The following is a 16444-nucleotide window of genomic DNA, read 5'->3' as shown; positions in this document are numbered from 1 at the left end:
AAGCTCATTATCATGAATTTCATAGGATCAAAAATGAAGGGTTTGTTTAAAAAAATTGTATTAAGTGAAAAACACAGATTTTAATATGTATGCATATACTGTAGTACAGTAGTGTGTAATACACTATATTATCAGTCACATTATATTACTGTAGACATATAACACCATTAAGTGATTGTAAAAGTACAACTACCCAAAAGTTACAGTATCTTCTTGAAAAAAATTCAACCATGGTTCACTGATGTCAACAGGAACGAAAATATCCTGTAATTTCACAACCAATTGTAATTATAGTGTCCATAAACCCAGCAGTGATGTCAGATGTTGAAGCAAATCATTCCAAACTGTCCAAGAGTGTACACATCTCCTGATGGGTGGGTGGGATCGTATCTGTATTCTCCTCTTCCTCACTTTCATCTGATGATCCTTGTTGCACCTCAGTCACAGCATTTGACACATCAGATTACACTCAAATGCATACAGCAACAATGTTGTGTGCACTAAAGAATTTTCCAAAACTAATCCCTGGATTAACAACATCTTGCAGAACTGTCCATTCATCAGGTGAAATACCATCATCTAACTTAAGGATATCTTTAGTTTTGCTATGTGTCCATGCTCTGTTAGAGCCTTTCTGTATATGATGTGGTGAAGCTGAGTTCCAGGTTGCTGTGATTGCTGTTATTGCATCAAGGAAATTACAGCGCAAACCGCATCTCTTACAAATCTCATGTGATAATCTCTCTTCCTGAGAGAAATGATGCCTTGGTCCATGGGCTGACTTGTGCCGTGTTGCATCTGGTGGAGAAAACTGAACGTTTATGTTGGTTAGGTTCAGATCCGGTACATTATGGGCAGTATATCTGTCCAGTATAAGAAGAACATATCTGCTTTCTGAAACCATTTGACTGTTGAGATGAAGAAGCGACTTGTGAAATGATGTGCTGTTGATCCAAGCTTTCTTATGGTGAAAGATGTAAGGTAAAATATCCATTCTTACATTTTGAAACAATATGGTTTCTCAGAATTATTGATATTCCAGGGATAAAACTTCTCATTGTCATCCGCATTACATCCAGGGGCAACAGTTAAATGTTGTTTGCTGAGTGATCCACCATGAAACTTAGCACTTAGCACAGGATCATGCTTCATTACAGGATCATTTAGTAATCATGAAAGCATTACGGAGATGACAGATGAACTCCAGTGGAAGACTCTGCAAGAGAGATGCTCAGTAGCTTGGTACGGGCTTTTGTTGAAGTTTTGAGACCATATCTTCACTGAGGAGTCAAGCAGTATATTGCTCCCTCCTATGTATATCTCATGAAGAGACCATGAGGATATAATCAGAGAGATAAGAGCCCACACAGATGCATACCGACAATCTTTCTTTCCACAAACAATACAAGACTGGAATAGAAGGGAGAACTGATAGAGGTACTCAAAGTACCCTCCATCACACACCGTCAGGTGGCTTGCGGAGTATCGATATGGGTGTAGATGTAGATGTAGATTTTCTCTCGAGTGTGTGATTTGAAAAAATTGTAGAAAAGTCCAGTTTTATCCATATTGAACATATCACATGAGGCATACCTTCTCCTCACACAATGAAATTCATGCAATCAGCTGTTCTCACTTTCTTCATCAACTTTATTTGCTTCACCAAAAACTTGTACAGATGAAACTTAATGTCTGTTTAGGAACCAATACAGGCAATCAGCAGAACTACTGAAGAATGATGCATATATTTTTGGCAATCTTATTTTCTTTTGATTGAAGCACAGGGCCTCTTAAAGATATGTTTGGTGCATGCATATGATTGAACCATACTAGCAGTAACGTCTTGATGTCCTTGTACTAAGGGCCAGATAAGTCATTTAGATTTATTTCAGGAACCTGATGGAGCTTCATTAATCAATTTTTCTCAATTATGAATTATCGTAGATAAAGTAGATTGGGAAATTCCAAACTGCTCTGCTATTTCTGTGTACCACGATTCACTTCACCTAGAATCTCAGAGTTTACCAGTGCAGTTAGGGCTCCCTGTTTCCTCTTTGCAATGTTGCACGTGCTACTATTTTCTGATTTTTATTCTGCATTCTAACTCCATTTGGCTATGAAAAAAAGAACACCTGGCACTGAATACTTTTGTAAATGTTTATTCACACATTAATGAGTTTATTTAAATGTACTGTACACAGTGATTGTTGAGGTGATAATCATAGCTGCCAACTACAAAATGTTATAAACAAGACAACAATGGGTAGTTAGCTTTGTAGTTTCATTCCTTACATTCATTCCAGAAAAAAATTAACAATTAAAAATACTGTAACATCAGAAATTTGTCTTACAATTAAATTTAATTACTCTAGGTACTTAAAAATTGTTTGTAAATTATCTTAACCAGAGTTGCTATTAACCAATAAAACCTCCCATAAGAACAATGTATTTCTGTTAGGCGCAACATTTTTTTACGATAACCAGTTCATGCTATTGAGTTTACACTGTATTACATTTCCTTAAGATTCTGCCAATGTATCTTATCCAGACCTCTGTTTTCCTACAGTTTGTTTTATGTGGTCATTCCACTTGAGGTTCTCTATATGGTTACTCCTAGGTATTTTATAGTAGTTATAATTTCCTGTGATTTGTTACCAACCACATAATCAAAGAGTAGTGGATCTCTTAATGTATTCATGGGCAATATGTTATACTTACTTATTTCCGGGTTCAGCAACCAGTCCCTCTACCAGCTGCAGGTCTTCCTCCATTTTGTTACACTCATCACGGGTTGCAGCCATCTGACAGACAACACTGTCATCCGTCAATGATGTCATGGAGCCATCAGCAGTGTCAACTAGATAATTAATGGTCAGTTTATTAGAACAGTACTGGCCCTGCCATACCCTATTGGGGTGCTCCTGAAACTACATTTACATTTGTCAATGTTATTTCCTTAAAAAGGTGAGTTGAGTACTTTCAGCAAGGAATGTTTAAATACAGTCACAATTTTCGTCTGATACTCAGGAAGCTTATTTTTTCACTAACTGGTAGGTAGCAAATTGGGACTGTATCATATGTCTTCCAGGCATCAAAGAATGTGGAAACAACCTGAGCACCTTTGTCCATGACATTTTGGATCTCAAGGATGAACAGTGTGTGCTGAATTTCATAAGATCTCTGCCTGTGGAATTCATTTTGGTTTTAATGGAGCATAAAACACAAATCTACAACACACTTATATCAGTGATATAAGTATACAATTATGTCTGGTGATCCTTCCTGATCATGGGAATTACAGGCACTTTCCAATCACCAAGTTTCCAATGAAAGACGCAAAAATTAGGACTATTTCCAAAAATGTGCTTTAAAGCAGAATATGAAACTGAAAATATTAATAATGTTTTAGATTTGACCATTGCAAGAAGTCCAACCATCACTGATATGAATATTGGTAACCGATCATGAGAAAGATGTCAACATAATTTCAGATTTGATATGACATAAGGTATTTCAGATACTTAAACAGGTGGTGGTCACTAACAACTGCAAACAGAAGAAAATATATATCTGTGTGACAGATTGCCAGCAGCACAACTCTAAAAGCAAAGAGAAAATGGAGTAAAAGACAAATATTTAAAGTGGTCCTGTAAATGTAAAGTACATAATAAGGTAGTAAAACTCTTTAGGAACATGAATGCAAAGGTTCTTCTTCACAACAGATATATTAGGCACTGGCTTACAGAATGTTATGAAAAGAAGAATTGATTACCCATTTCAACCAACAGGTGTGTATAGTGTATAATAGGGAAAATGTTGAAAGTTAAAAAGGTTAAAAAGGTAGGAGACAAGGTACTGGTGGAAGTAAAGCTGTGAGCATGGGACATGGGTCATGGCTGGATAGCTCAGATGGTAAAGCACTTGCCCACAGAAGGCAAAGGCCCCGAGTTCCAGCCTCAGTCCGGCACACAGTTTTAATCTGCCAGGAAGTGTCATATAAGCACACACTCCACTAAAGAGTGAAAATTTCATTCTGGAAACATCCCCCCAGCTGTAGCAAAGCCATGTCTCCACTATATCCTTTCATCCAGGAGTGCTAGTTCTGCAAGTTTTGCAGGAGAGCTTCTGTGAAGTTCGGAAGATAGGAGACGAGGTACTGCCGGATGTAAAGCTGTGAGGATTGTGCATGAGTCATGCTTGGATAGCTCAAATGGTAGAACACTGGCCCGCAAAAGGCAAAGATCCCGAGTTCGAGTCTCCTTCAGGCACACAGTTTTAATCTGCCATGAAGTTCCATATCAGCATACACTCTGCTGCAGAGTGAAAATTTCATTACATATGTTATACATTGGACAAACTGGAAGTAACTTTAGAATGTAGTACAAGGAGTACCAAAAGTATACTATTACCAAATTATCATAAAGTACCAGTGTCTCAAAAACCTAAGCCGTGACAGTGTGAGTAGACAACACAGTATAGAAGTTCTGCACAGAGTAGGAAAAGATAAATTACTTGATGTGTTTGAAAAGCTGGGAATTTTTGCTTGCAAAGAGACACAACCTGAGTCACTACTCAAGGAATTGGATGACTGCAAAATAAATTGTTTTTATTCCATCTTTCTGACCCCACTGTAGTGAAAAATAATAAGTAGTCCTTCAGGTTCAATGCACAAATATGAGTCACAAATAGAATGCCACAGGAGTAGCTCAAAATGGTGGAACATGAGGGACGTGCAGTCAGTCTGTCTCTGAGTGTCTGCGCCTGCTGTATGCAAATAAGCATGTATGGGAAGTCACCTGCAAGTGGAGGTCACTATTCTTACATCAGTGCAAGACAAGGAGTACCTTTCAACAATACAGAAGTGGACAGTAATCTCTTTTTTGCTAATTAGCTGATTTACTTTATTGTCTTAGTTGCTATGTGATCATAATATACATGTTATAACAACTATAATTGTACATTCTTTGCCTACACTGTCCAGCTCTTTCTAATGTCTCCTTACACAATCTCTGTGGTGATGTGGTAGCTTCATTGTTATTTGTAACTATTTTACTAAGTCAGTTATCTAAATAGACTTACTGTAGGATCTGTACATTGTCAATAAGCTTAGACACTGGATTCTTCTAGGATACTTGATACTGCATGCTTGGCATGTGAAATGGTTAGTCAGTAAGCAGTAATGTAGAAGTGAGACTGTATGCTGCATACTATACGCTAATCTCTTTCTGTTGCTCTGTACTAGCATGGAAAAAATATTCACAAACACATGTAGCAGCAGTGAGGCTACAATTCAGGCCGCCTCATAAGAAAGATTCACAGTCATAGTCAACACGAAAATGAATAACTACAATCGTAAAACCAGCAAACCAACTTGGGAATTGTGCACAGGATGAACTAAAGAACTTTCACACATTTAGCATCCCTACTGCCCTCCATTCACAATTTATTTATTTATTTTTACACATATAGTTCTGTAGGACCAAATGGAGGAGCAAATCTCCAAGGTCTTGGAACGTGTCAGTGCATGAATTTACAACATAAAAGTTATAACAGATAAAATAAAATGTTTATGGACCCAAAATAGATAAGCCATAGATTTATGAAAACGTAGTCAACAATGTACCACAGGAATCAGTTCCTCACCAGAATATCAGAAGTGTCACATGTGGAAACTCTTCAGTTTTGATTTGAAATCACATGGATTGTTCCTAAGATTTTTGAATTCTTGTTGTAGCTTATTGAAAATGGGTGCAAAAGTATACTGTACACCTTTCTACACAACAGTCAAGGAATTGCGGTCCCAATGTGGATTTGATTTCTGTCTGGTATTAACTGAGTGATAGAGTCTAATTCTTGGGCATAAGCAGATCCCCTAACTAGTGAACAGGGGATGACAAGAGGTTCATGAACTTACACCACTTATTCCCCAAACTACTCACTCGTTTCTGAGCCAAAAATACGCTTTGAGAATGTGGAGAGTTACCCCAAAATGTAACACCATATGTCATAAGTGAATGAAAATAACTAAAATAGACTACTTTTTGTGTCTAACTATCACTTCCTTCCGATACTGTTCGAGTAGTAAAAATGGCAGCATTAAGTCTTTGAACAACATTCTGAATATGAGCTTTCCATGACAGTTTACTATCTATCTGAACACCTAGAAATTTGAACTGTTCAGATTCACTAATCATATGCCCATTCTGTGAAATTAAAAAGTCTGGTTTTGTTGAATTGTGTGTTAAAAAATGTAAAAACTGAGGCTTACTGTGAATTAGCATTAATTTATTTTTTGGAAGCCATGGACTTGTACCATGAACTGCACTATTCGAAACAGTGCCAGTGTTGCACACAACATGCTTCCTTACTGCCAAGCTAGTGTCATCAGCAAACAAAAATATTTTAGGATCACCTGTAATACTAGAGGGCATATCATTTATATACATAAGGAACAGGATAGGCCCCAGCACTGATCCCTGGGGCAACCCCTATTTGACTCCACCCCATTCAGACCCCACATCACAGCCATTCTCATCACTGTGGATAGTGATTTTTTGCTGTCTGTTGTTAACATAAGAGGTGAATCAATTTTGAGCTACTCCCCGAATACCATAATGGTCCAACTTCTGGAGAAATATTTTGTGATCAACAGAATCAAACGCCTTAGTTATATCAAAAAATATGCCTGGCATTCAAAACCTTCTGTTTAACCCATCTAGTACCTCACAGACAAAAGAGAAAATGGCATTTTCAGTTGTTAAACCATTTCTAAAAGTGAACTGTACATTTGATAGCAAATTATATGAAATAAAATGATCAATTATCATTACATATACAGCCTTTTCCATAGGTTTAGCAAACACTGATGGCATAGAAATACGTCTAAAATAGTCCATATTATCCTTTTCTCCATTTTTACAAAGGGACTTTACTACTGAGTACTTTAATCGTTCACAAAACTGACCATCCAAAAAAAAAAAAAAGTTACAAATATGACTAAGTACAAGGCTAACACATGCAGTACAGTACTTAAATATTCTGCTAGGTACTCCATCATATCCTTGAGAGTCCATAGTCTTCAGCGATTTCATTATTGACTCAGTCTCCTGCTTGTCAGATTCACAGAGAAGTATTTCAACCGTCAGGCTCAGAAAGGCATTTTTCAAGAGAGTTATATGATTTCCTGGAGAAACTAAGTTCTTAAAAGTTTTGTCTATGACTGTGCTACTGTTCCTTTGCACCCTGTTTGGAAAAAACACACTCTGCATCAGATCATATGAATTTAGGGGATCTTCCAACATCCTTTTTTCTTGCACAATCACACACAAAATTAGTACTGAGCTCACCACTTATATCCAATTTTTGATACTTCCTATAAAGTGAACCAAGAACCGTCTGGGGCTCAAGTAGAAATGCTCTGAAGTCAGAGTTAAGGGACCTATAAACCACAACAATTAGCAGTTTAGTTATGCTAAATTCAATTGCCCCTGCATAACCACGCAGTGCTGAGAATATTTCTACAGACTCAAATGGAATACCGTTTCTTACACACTTTCACCTGTGACAGGTTTCATTAGCAATTTTGATATCCACTGTATAAAATCTTCCACTTGCGTGACCCTGGTGCTCCTCTCAAGCAGGTTCCCTAAGCAGCTGCTACTAATTATGATATGTCCCATGTAGAAATCTTGCAGCTGTAGTGCCTCTATTGTCCCTCTCAGCTTGTCACCAAAGCAACAGTTTGTGTTGCTTAGCCAGTTGCTGTGGCCGAGTGGTTCTAGATGCTTCAGTCCAGAACCGCACACCTGCTACGGATGCAGGTTCAAATCCTGCCTCGGGCATGGTTTTGTGTGGTGTCCTTAGGTTAGTTAGGTTTAAGTAGTTCTAAGTCTAGAGGACTGATGACCTCAGATGTAAAGTCCCATAGTGCTTAGAGCCATTTTGAACCATTTTTTTGTGTTGCATGGGCCTTAAACTGGTTCTGAGGCCACTACCTACTGAAATAGCCATAGCTACACAGATTACTGAATGCAGCAAAGTTTAAGGAAGTCAAGTTGTAGCGAAAAGTCACAATTTCCTTAACTCGAGTGAAGGTGTGGTGGTCCCTTGTGATGAGATTAAGAATAGTGATGAGGCAGATAGAGATGGGGATTAGTAATCATGATGTCATGATAATGATTTTGGTTACTAAAGTTGATAAATCAGACAAGAAGGCTATAAGAGTATTTCTACTAGAAATAGCAGATTGTTAACATCCCACCTAGACAATGAATTGGCATAAATTAGTTCCAGTACAATGGATGTAGAGGTATTATGAGCAAAGTTTTAATGGATTGTATATCATACTCTGTCCCATGTAAGTGGAGTAAAGATGGAAAAGATCCACCATGGTTTAACAATGGAATTCGGAAATTGCTGAGAAAGAAAACGTTGTTGCACTCTCAATTCAAAACAATACAAGCAAATGATGACAGGTAAATGTTAATACAAATTTGATCGTCTGTAAAAAGACTGATACGCAAAGCTTACAACAACTAAGACCATCATACATTTACAATAGAGCTTGCCGAGCAGCTAAAGAAAATTCTGGTCCAACATAATATCATTAAGGGGACCTAAGCCTTCAGTCCAGTCAGTCATTGACCAGAATGCTGCGGCTTCAGAAGACAGCGGAAGTAAAGTTGAAGTTTTAAATTGCACATTTAAAAATCATTCACACAGGAGAATCACAGAAACACACTGTCATTTGATCATTCCATGACGTTGGTGGTGGGGGCTCATGCGGGGAAGGGGACCCAATAGTGAGGTCATCAGACCCATGAGATAGAGAGGATATAGTAATGAGCATCCATGGTGTACAGAAATAACTGAAAGAGTTGAAAGCAAATATGTTTCAGGTCCTGGTTCAACAAAGAGTGCTGGTTCAACAAAGAGTACTCTACGGCATTGACTCCTTAGTTAGCTAACATTTATTGTTAACCTCTTACCCAGCACAAAGTCCCAAATGACTGGAAAAAAGTGCAGGTGGCTCCTGTATATAAGAAGGTGAACAGAACAGACTCGCAAAATTAGATACCAATATCATTTACGTTCATCTGCTGCAGAATCCTTTAACATATTCTCAGTTTGAACGTAATGAATTTCCTTAGGAGGGGAAAGCTTCTGTCCACAAATGAACATGGTTTTAGAAAGTATCACTCATGTGAAACTCAGCTTTCTCTTTTCTCACATCGAATCCTGTGACACATAGGTGAAGGGCAACAGGTGAATTCCATATTCCTAGATTTCCGTAAAGCATCTGACGTGATGCCACTCTGCTGACTGTTGGTGAAGGTACGAGATTCCCAGGTATGTGAGTGCCTTGAAAACTTCTTAAGTAGCAGGGCCCAGTATGTTATCCTCAACAGCATGTGTTCAAGACATGTATATCGTCAGGTGTGGCACCAGGGAAGTGTGATAGGACTGCTGTTATTTTATATACAAATAAGTGATTTGTTGGACAAGGCAAGCAGAAATCTGCAGCTGTTTGCTTATGATGGAAGGTGTCATCTTAGAGTGACTGTAGGAGGATACAAGATGACTTAGACAAAATTTCAAGTTGATGTGATGAATGGCACCTAGTTCTAAATGTTGAAGAATGTAAGTTAATGCAGACGAGTAGGAGAAACAAAAACCCATAATGTTAGTGTACAGTATTAGTAGTGTGTTTCTTGACACTGTCACATTGATTAAATATCTAGTCATAACACTGCAAACCAGTATGAAAGCGAATGAGCATGTAAGGACTGTAGTAGGAAAGGCAAATGGTTGACTTCAGTTTATTGGGAGAATTTTTGAAAAGTGTGGTTCTTCTGTAAAGGAGACTGCATGCAAGACAGTAGTGCAACCAATTGGTGGGTACTTCTCGAGTGTTTGGGATCTACACCAGGTCGTATTAAAGGAAGATGTTGAAGCATTTCAAAGGTAAGCTGCTAGGTTTCTTACCATTAGGTTTGAACAACACACAAATATTAATGAGATGCTTTGAGAGCTTAAATTGGAATCACTGACTGAAATGTCACATTCTTTAACGCTATTGAGAAAATTTAAAGAACCAACATTTGATGTTTACTGGAATTATTCTGCTGCTACTAACGTACATACTGAATCAGGTCAATGAAGATGAAAGTAGAGAGATTAGAGCTCATAGGGAAGAACATGGTGGACAGCTGTTTTTCCCTCACTCTACTTGCAAGTGGAACAGGAAAGGAAATGACTAGTAGTGGTACATGGTATCCTCCACCATACTGTGGCTTGTGGAATGTGTAGGTAGGTGTAGATGTAGATGTAGAGTTTCTTATATACTGCAGGCATATGGGCATTAGGCCATATTCTAAGGTGTGTTCCTGCACCTAACGTTTTGCCTCTCAATATTGGAGACATCATCAGAAACTATAAAGATACAGTCAGAAGTTTCAAACAGCAACAAGCTCTGAAAGCCGAACTGTTGATACATAACTGCACAACAGTTGGGTTGTGTTGTCATCCAACAGCTGCTTGAGACCATGGACTTAGCCAATTTGTGTTCTCGGACTTGCACTCCCAAAATGTCAGCTATGTTTACTTTATTTAGCAGTAAGTGCCACGTGAACTTGTCACTGGAGACTGGCAACAGCTAAACAGCTTTCTCTAGTACAATAGGTTTATCAAGGTGCAATCATAGCTATGCTGTGATGTAGGGAGAGAGACAATAGAAATTAAAAATACACAAAACAACTTTAAAAGGAAAGAAGAAGGATTCGACATCAAGACAACTGCGTCAACTCTTCCAGTGTACAAGCTCCAGAACACAGATTGCCACAACTCTGTGATCATAGGCAATTCAGAAGCTTAAAACCTTCAAGTATAGCTTAAGATCAATCATAACTTCCACTCTAGTAACAAGCAGGTCAGTCACATAGAGTACTGATGGTACAAGAAAAGGAGGCTACACCACAACAAAGATTGGCACAAATTACAGCAGAATGTCAAATTGCTAACACCACTATTGTGACCACTAAAAGATAAATGCTATATTCATAAATAAAAACATGGAAGAGAAAATCAAGAAATCATCAGAGGTTTCCATGCTTGTTTTGTGTAATGAGTCTAAATTTGACCCACCAGAGAAACAAGGGAATGTGTAGCCTGTTGGAGAGAAACAACCAGCCTCTGCTTGGGAACATCAATTGCCATGTGTCTGAAATACCAGCAGCAATATAAGATTGGAACATACAAAAATTATTAACCAACTGGTTCCCATACTTCAATTTAATATGAATGGGATCAGGACACAAGTGGATGAGCTGAAATTATTAGTATAGGGAAGGCATTTGTGCTTATGCCTACAAGAGATGCAATTTAAAATGAATGTTACCACTATGTTAGGAATATAAAGCCTCCATCAAAAGCAAAACTTCACTGTCAGCAAGACTACTGTTCTGTGAGCATATTTAACAAGGAAATCCATTACTTGCTTCTCCTCCTTAACACTAACTTGCAATTAGTTGCTGTAATGGCAAGTGTGCCATACAGAGAGACACTACACTCTGTACACAAGTTCTCTGTATAAGAATTATGAAGTGACTTTATGGAATGGTTCTCTTCAATTTGCTTCTCACTTTTAGGATTTGAAGATCAGTACCCAGTCATCAGTTTCCTAAAGAAATTCTCAAAAACTCAATAAAATCGTTTTTGAATTGAAGAAAATTTCCAAGAATTGGCAAAAAATTGAACTGTGTTAAATCCATCAGCTGTTGCTGAGTGCTTAGCATGTAAGTCTCATAACTCCAGTGTTACTAGTTTTATACTCACAGACAGTATGTTCTTCTTTCATTTAATTTATTTATTTATCATCCAGTCAAAATGTTTATTAACCAACATTACTCCATATTTTGTTAATAAAAGCACATCTTTTTACTCTAAATACTAATTGCATGTAAACTCCAATATTCACAAAAAAATTAAAATTTGATACAAAAAGTGAAAAGAAAATGTCACACTTTTTTTATTACTGATTTGTACACACACACACACACACACACACACACACACACACACACACACACACACAGAGCATTTTGCTTATGTGTATCAATTTTTTTTAAATTACATGGTGTAGAACTTTGCTTCTGCCGTTTTTTCCCAACATTTGAGTCTTTAATTAAACGAATTGGCTACACATGTATCATTCAAACTACTTTCCATCGCTGGTCACTACTTTCTCCTATCTTTCAGGCAGTGTACAAATCCAATGTCGTAAAAATTGTTCATCTTTTGAAGCGATCCACGAGTCGATCCAATTTGTGACTTCTTCATGAGATCGGAAGTGTTGGTCAGCCAGGGCATGCGCCATTGATTTAAACAGGTGATAGTCAGAGGGAGCAGCGTCTGGAGAATACGGGTTGGGTAGGACTTCCCATTTTAACGTTTCCAAGTACGTTTCCACCTATTTTTCAACTTGGGGTCGAGTGTTGTCATACTGCAAAATCACTTTATCGTGCCTCTCACTGTATTGCGACCATTTGTCTTTTAATGCTCTGCTCAAATGCATTAATTGCGTTCGATAACGAGCACCTGTGATTGTTTCACTTGGTTTTAACACCTCATAGTACACAACGCAGAGCTGGTCCCACCAAATGCAGAGCATGATCTTGGAGCCTTGAATATTCGGTTTGGCTGTTGACGTGGAAGCATGGTCGGGATATCCCCATGATATTTTGCGTTTAGGGTTGTAATAATTAACCCATTTTCTGTCCCCAGTAACAATGTGATGCAGAAATCTCTTCCGTTTTGGCCTCCGAAGCAACGGTTCACAAACACAAACGCCGTTCACCGTCTCGTGGTTTTAGCTCACACGGGACCCAAGTTCCTTCATTCTGAATCATGCTCATAGCCTTGAGACGGTTTGAAATGGCTTGTTGTGTCAGTACCACTAATCATGCCAATTCTTCTTGAGTCTGACGCGAGTCTTCACTCAGCAATGTCTCCAAATCTGCATCTTTAAAACATTCTCTCTTCCACCACTATGCTAGTGTATGACGTTAAGATCACCGTTCTTGAAGCGTTGAAACCACTCACGACACGTTCTTTCACTAACAGCGTCCTTACCATACGTAGTTGAAACCATTCGTTGGGGCTCAGCTGCTGTTTTCTTCATATTGAAACAAAACAGTAACACCTCCCGCAAATGACGAGAATTAGGCTCATTAATTGACATTTTCAATCAAGAACAACTCTATGATGCAGGCACAAATCGACTAATGTTTGAATGAGGTTGTGTTGACCAAGGTCCAAGCTAACTGCATGACGTCTGCAATCTGTTTCTTTGTCTACAATCTGTTTCTTTCGACTGCTACTTAGGCCGTGTTCTATGTGAGCGACAGAAGCGAGCGACTTCTTGATATGTGACACTCCAACGAAAAGCAGCAGCATCGTGCGAAAAGCTTGGGTGTCCTGCATGCGAGCAACCATGTCGCGATACAAGATGGCTGCTTAGAGCCAATCAGCTGTATCTATAAAACGGTGTCCCTAGCCTGTAGAATTCTGTAGTGGGAGAGTAAGGCTACAGAATTACGTTTACTTAAGAAAATGAAGCGAAAAGGAATGCCGTGCATGAAATTTACAAAGGGAGGTATTTCCATGGAAAATTTCATAAATATCATCAACTGCAAAGATCACCAGACAAATTCTTCGATTACACGTGAATGAGCAGAGGAGCATTCGACTATCTCATCAATAAATTAAATACGAATGTTTTTTACATTATCAAGAATTTTTAACCGGCCAGTAAATTCGGAGGAATGACTACTACAAGACTAACTATGCTAAATACAAGTATAAGTACACAGATTGATAATACTGACCAATAGCTAGCTATGGTGTAGGGTTGGTGCATAAGTTTGTGATAACGTGTTAGAGAACGGTCCTCTGTTCCATTCCCCCCCCCCCCCCCCTTCTTATATTTTTACTGACTCAGTTACAAATCTCTACACTAAGTTTTATGTATACTGCTTACCCTGCATCGCTAAATATATTTTTAAGGTCTTGCAAAGAGCTTTATCTTCACACCTATCCCAGTATATCACACACATTTAATTCCTAATAAATTACAATGAACCATGAAATTTTACAGATATTTTATGTTTCAAACGTAATTCATCAGCAGTCAATGTTAAGGCCAAGCCTTTAAATTACTCTAATTAGTCTGTAAAAGTAAACCTTACAAAATTTTTGAAAACTAAGTCAAACGTTTTGTGTAATGATTTGTCTAAAAGTGTGAAATAAAACATTAGGGAAATGTTTAGTGCACCTCATTTTCTGTTCATGGTTTCGAGCATCAGTCAAAGGTACGTAGAATGTTTCTCTGATCTACTTATTTCTTTTACACAAATCATTTCATAAAATATTTGACTGATTTCTTTCAGTTTTCAGTTCCAAGTTTTATTCCGAAAGCATGATCTTAATGACTCATCGCTTGCCTTCCTAACGTACTTGATTTGAAGGAAGCCTTTTTGACATTTAAATACCACACCAATATATCTTTTTAGGTGCAGAATAGCTAGGTCTTGAACAGATGAAATTTTTGACACTCCAGCAGCAGCTTTTCATGAAATATTCCAATTTTTCCTCAGCTTATTAATGAAGTTTTCGTTTATTACCCCAATTACTTTCAAGTAGCTAAATATTTTCATGCCAAACTAGACCTCATGCTGATCACTTTGATGTCCTGTTTACCTGTTCCTCTCCCTTTGTTTGGCTATGAAAATGTAGACAAAACCTCATGTGTAAGTTATAGGAGTCTTGTTTTCGCTCTGCTCACGCGTTTATAAAAACGTTTCGAGTGTTAATCATATGAGAAAATAGTCCATTCTGATTGCTGTCATTTCCAAAATTCGTCGTTTCGATATCTTTAATCTCTTATGAGATACGACGATTTTTACGACCACTAGTCCTTTTTGGGTACTGTAATTTCAAAAATTCGTCGTTTCGATATCTTGAATCTTTTATGAGATACGACAATTTTTTACTACCTGAAGTGCAGGAAAGGTTCGGACGCGGCGCGAGCGACCCGTCTGCGGATATAACAACCAATAGCTCAAGAATGAAGAGAGATATCATTCCGATCTCAGCTTTAAAAACAATTGAGATATATTGGTTACATTTCATACGCAATAATGTATGGTCTTAAATGAACTATATGGAAAGTCTACACAGTGTGACTTTACCTCAGCAGATTCTTAAAAATTTCGTGCAGCCATGTAGGGGAGAGTGGGGGAAATACACGCACCTAAGGAAAAACCGATGTGAACCATTCGTTACATCATTAAAACCGACGAAAATAAGTACATACCATACAATGGACATTTCTCCACATATTCCAGACGTCTGTAAATAGTTATAAACAGTACCTTAATTTTGAACATTACAATAAAAAAAAGTGCAAATGCGTGGTATTCCCCACCCCTTAGGGTAATAACACGCAAAGTACTGGGCAATAACACGTGAAACAAACAAACCATAAAAATGTACAATACTTGCTATTTTTATTTGCTTATTAGTTACTACAAATAGTAAACAGTATATTTCAGAACGAAAGAATGTAATTCTACAAATATCTCTTATAATTTTCGTTTTTTACCTTTTTATTGATGTGAAAAGAGTTCATTTTCTCATACATCAAAGATCGTACTTGTAACCTTTTGGAGTGTTCCAGCCACTATATTCTTCATGACTCCATTTGCTACAAGTAATACATCGGTACCATAGTTCTCCATCGTTCCCAAACTCTCCAAAAACTAAACAGACATCTTCTGAAATCGCCAATGGATCAATATCATCCATTTCATCACAAATGTTCTGCAAGTCCAGATTTAGGTCATCCCTGCTGCTACTTTCACTTTCTAGGCGGGGTTTCTTCATATATAATGTCTGTTTCTTCTTCGAGACTTTTTTAACTTGCAGATTTCTGCACTTATCTGCTTTACCCTTAAGATTTCTTTTCTTATTTCCTTCAGCTTTCTTTTTCATGGCTTCTTTTTGTTTCTTTATTGATAACTCCTTTATCAGTTTGTTCTTCTCTTGAGCTGCTGTAGGATCACTGACTTTCCCATAGGCTTTCCCATGGCTTGTTTCATCTTAGGAAGAACTAGTTTTTGTTTTGAAACAGGAGATACGTCAAATACACTAACTTGCTTGACCCATGCACATTTAGTTGATGTTGTTGTGACCTCTTCTAGGCCTACTAGCAGTGGAACATCTTCTGCTGAAGATCAAGGAAAATATCTCTGAAGATCTCACATTGTAGTAAATCATCATGCTGAAATTTGTTTGTATTGAAAGGGCAAATCCCACTTACCTTAAATCCTGACGGCCCTTTGTCCATAGTAGCGACCTTTATATATGCCTTATTAAAAAGTTCTGCTAA

Source organism: Schistocerca serialis, chromosome 3 (genome assembly GCF_023864345.2).
Source record: "Schistocerca serialis cubense isolate TAMUIC-IGC-003099 chromosome 3, iqSchSeri2.2, whole genome shotgun sequence".
Classification (NCBI taxonomy): Eukaryota; Metazoa; Arthropoda; class Insecta; order Orthoptera; family Acrididae; genus Schistocerca; species Schistocerca serialis.
The sequence above is the reverse complement of the archived record's forward strand: the minus strand, read 5'-3'. Positions refer to the sequence as shown.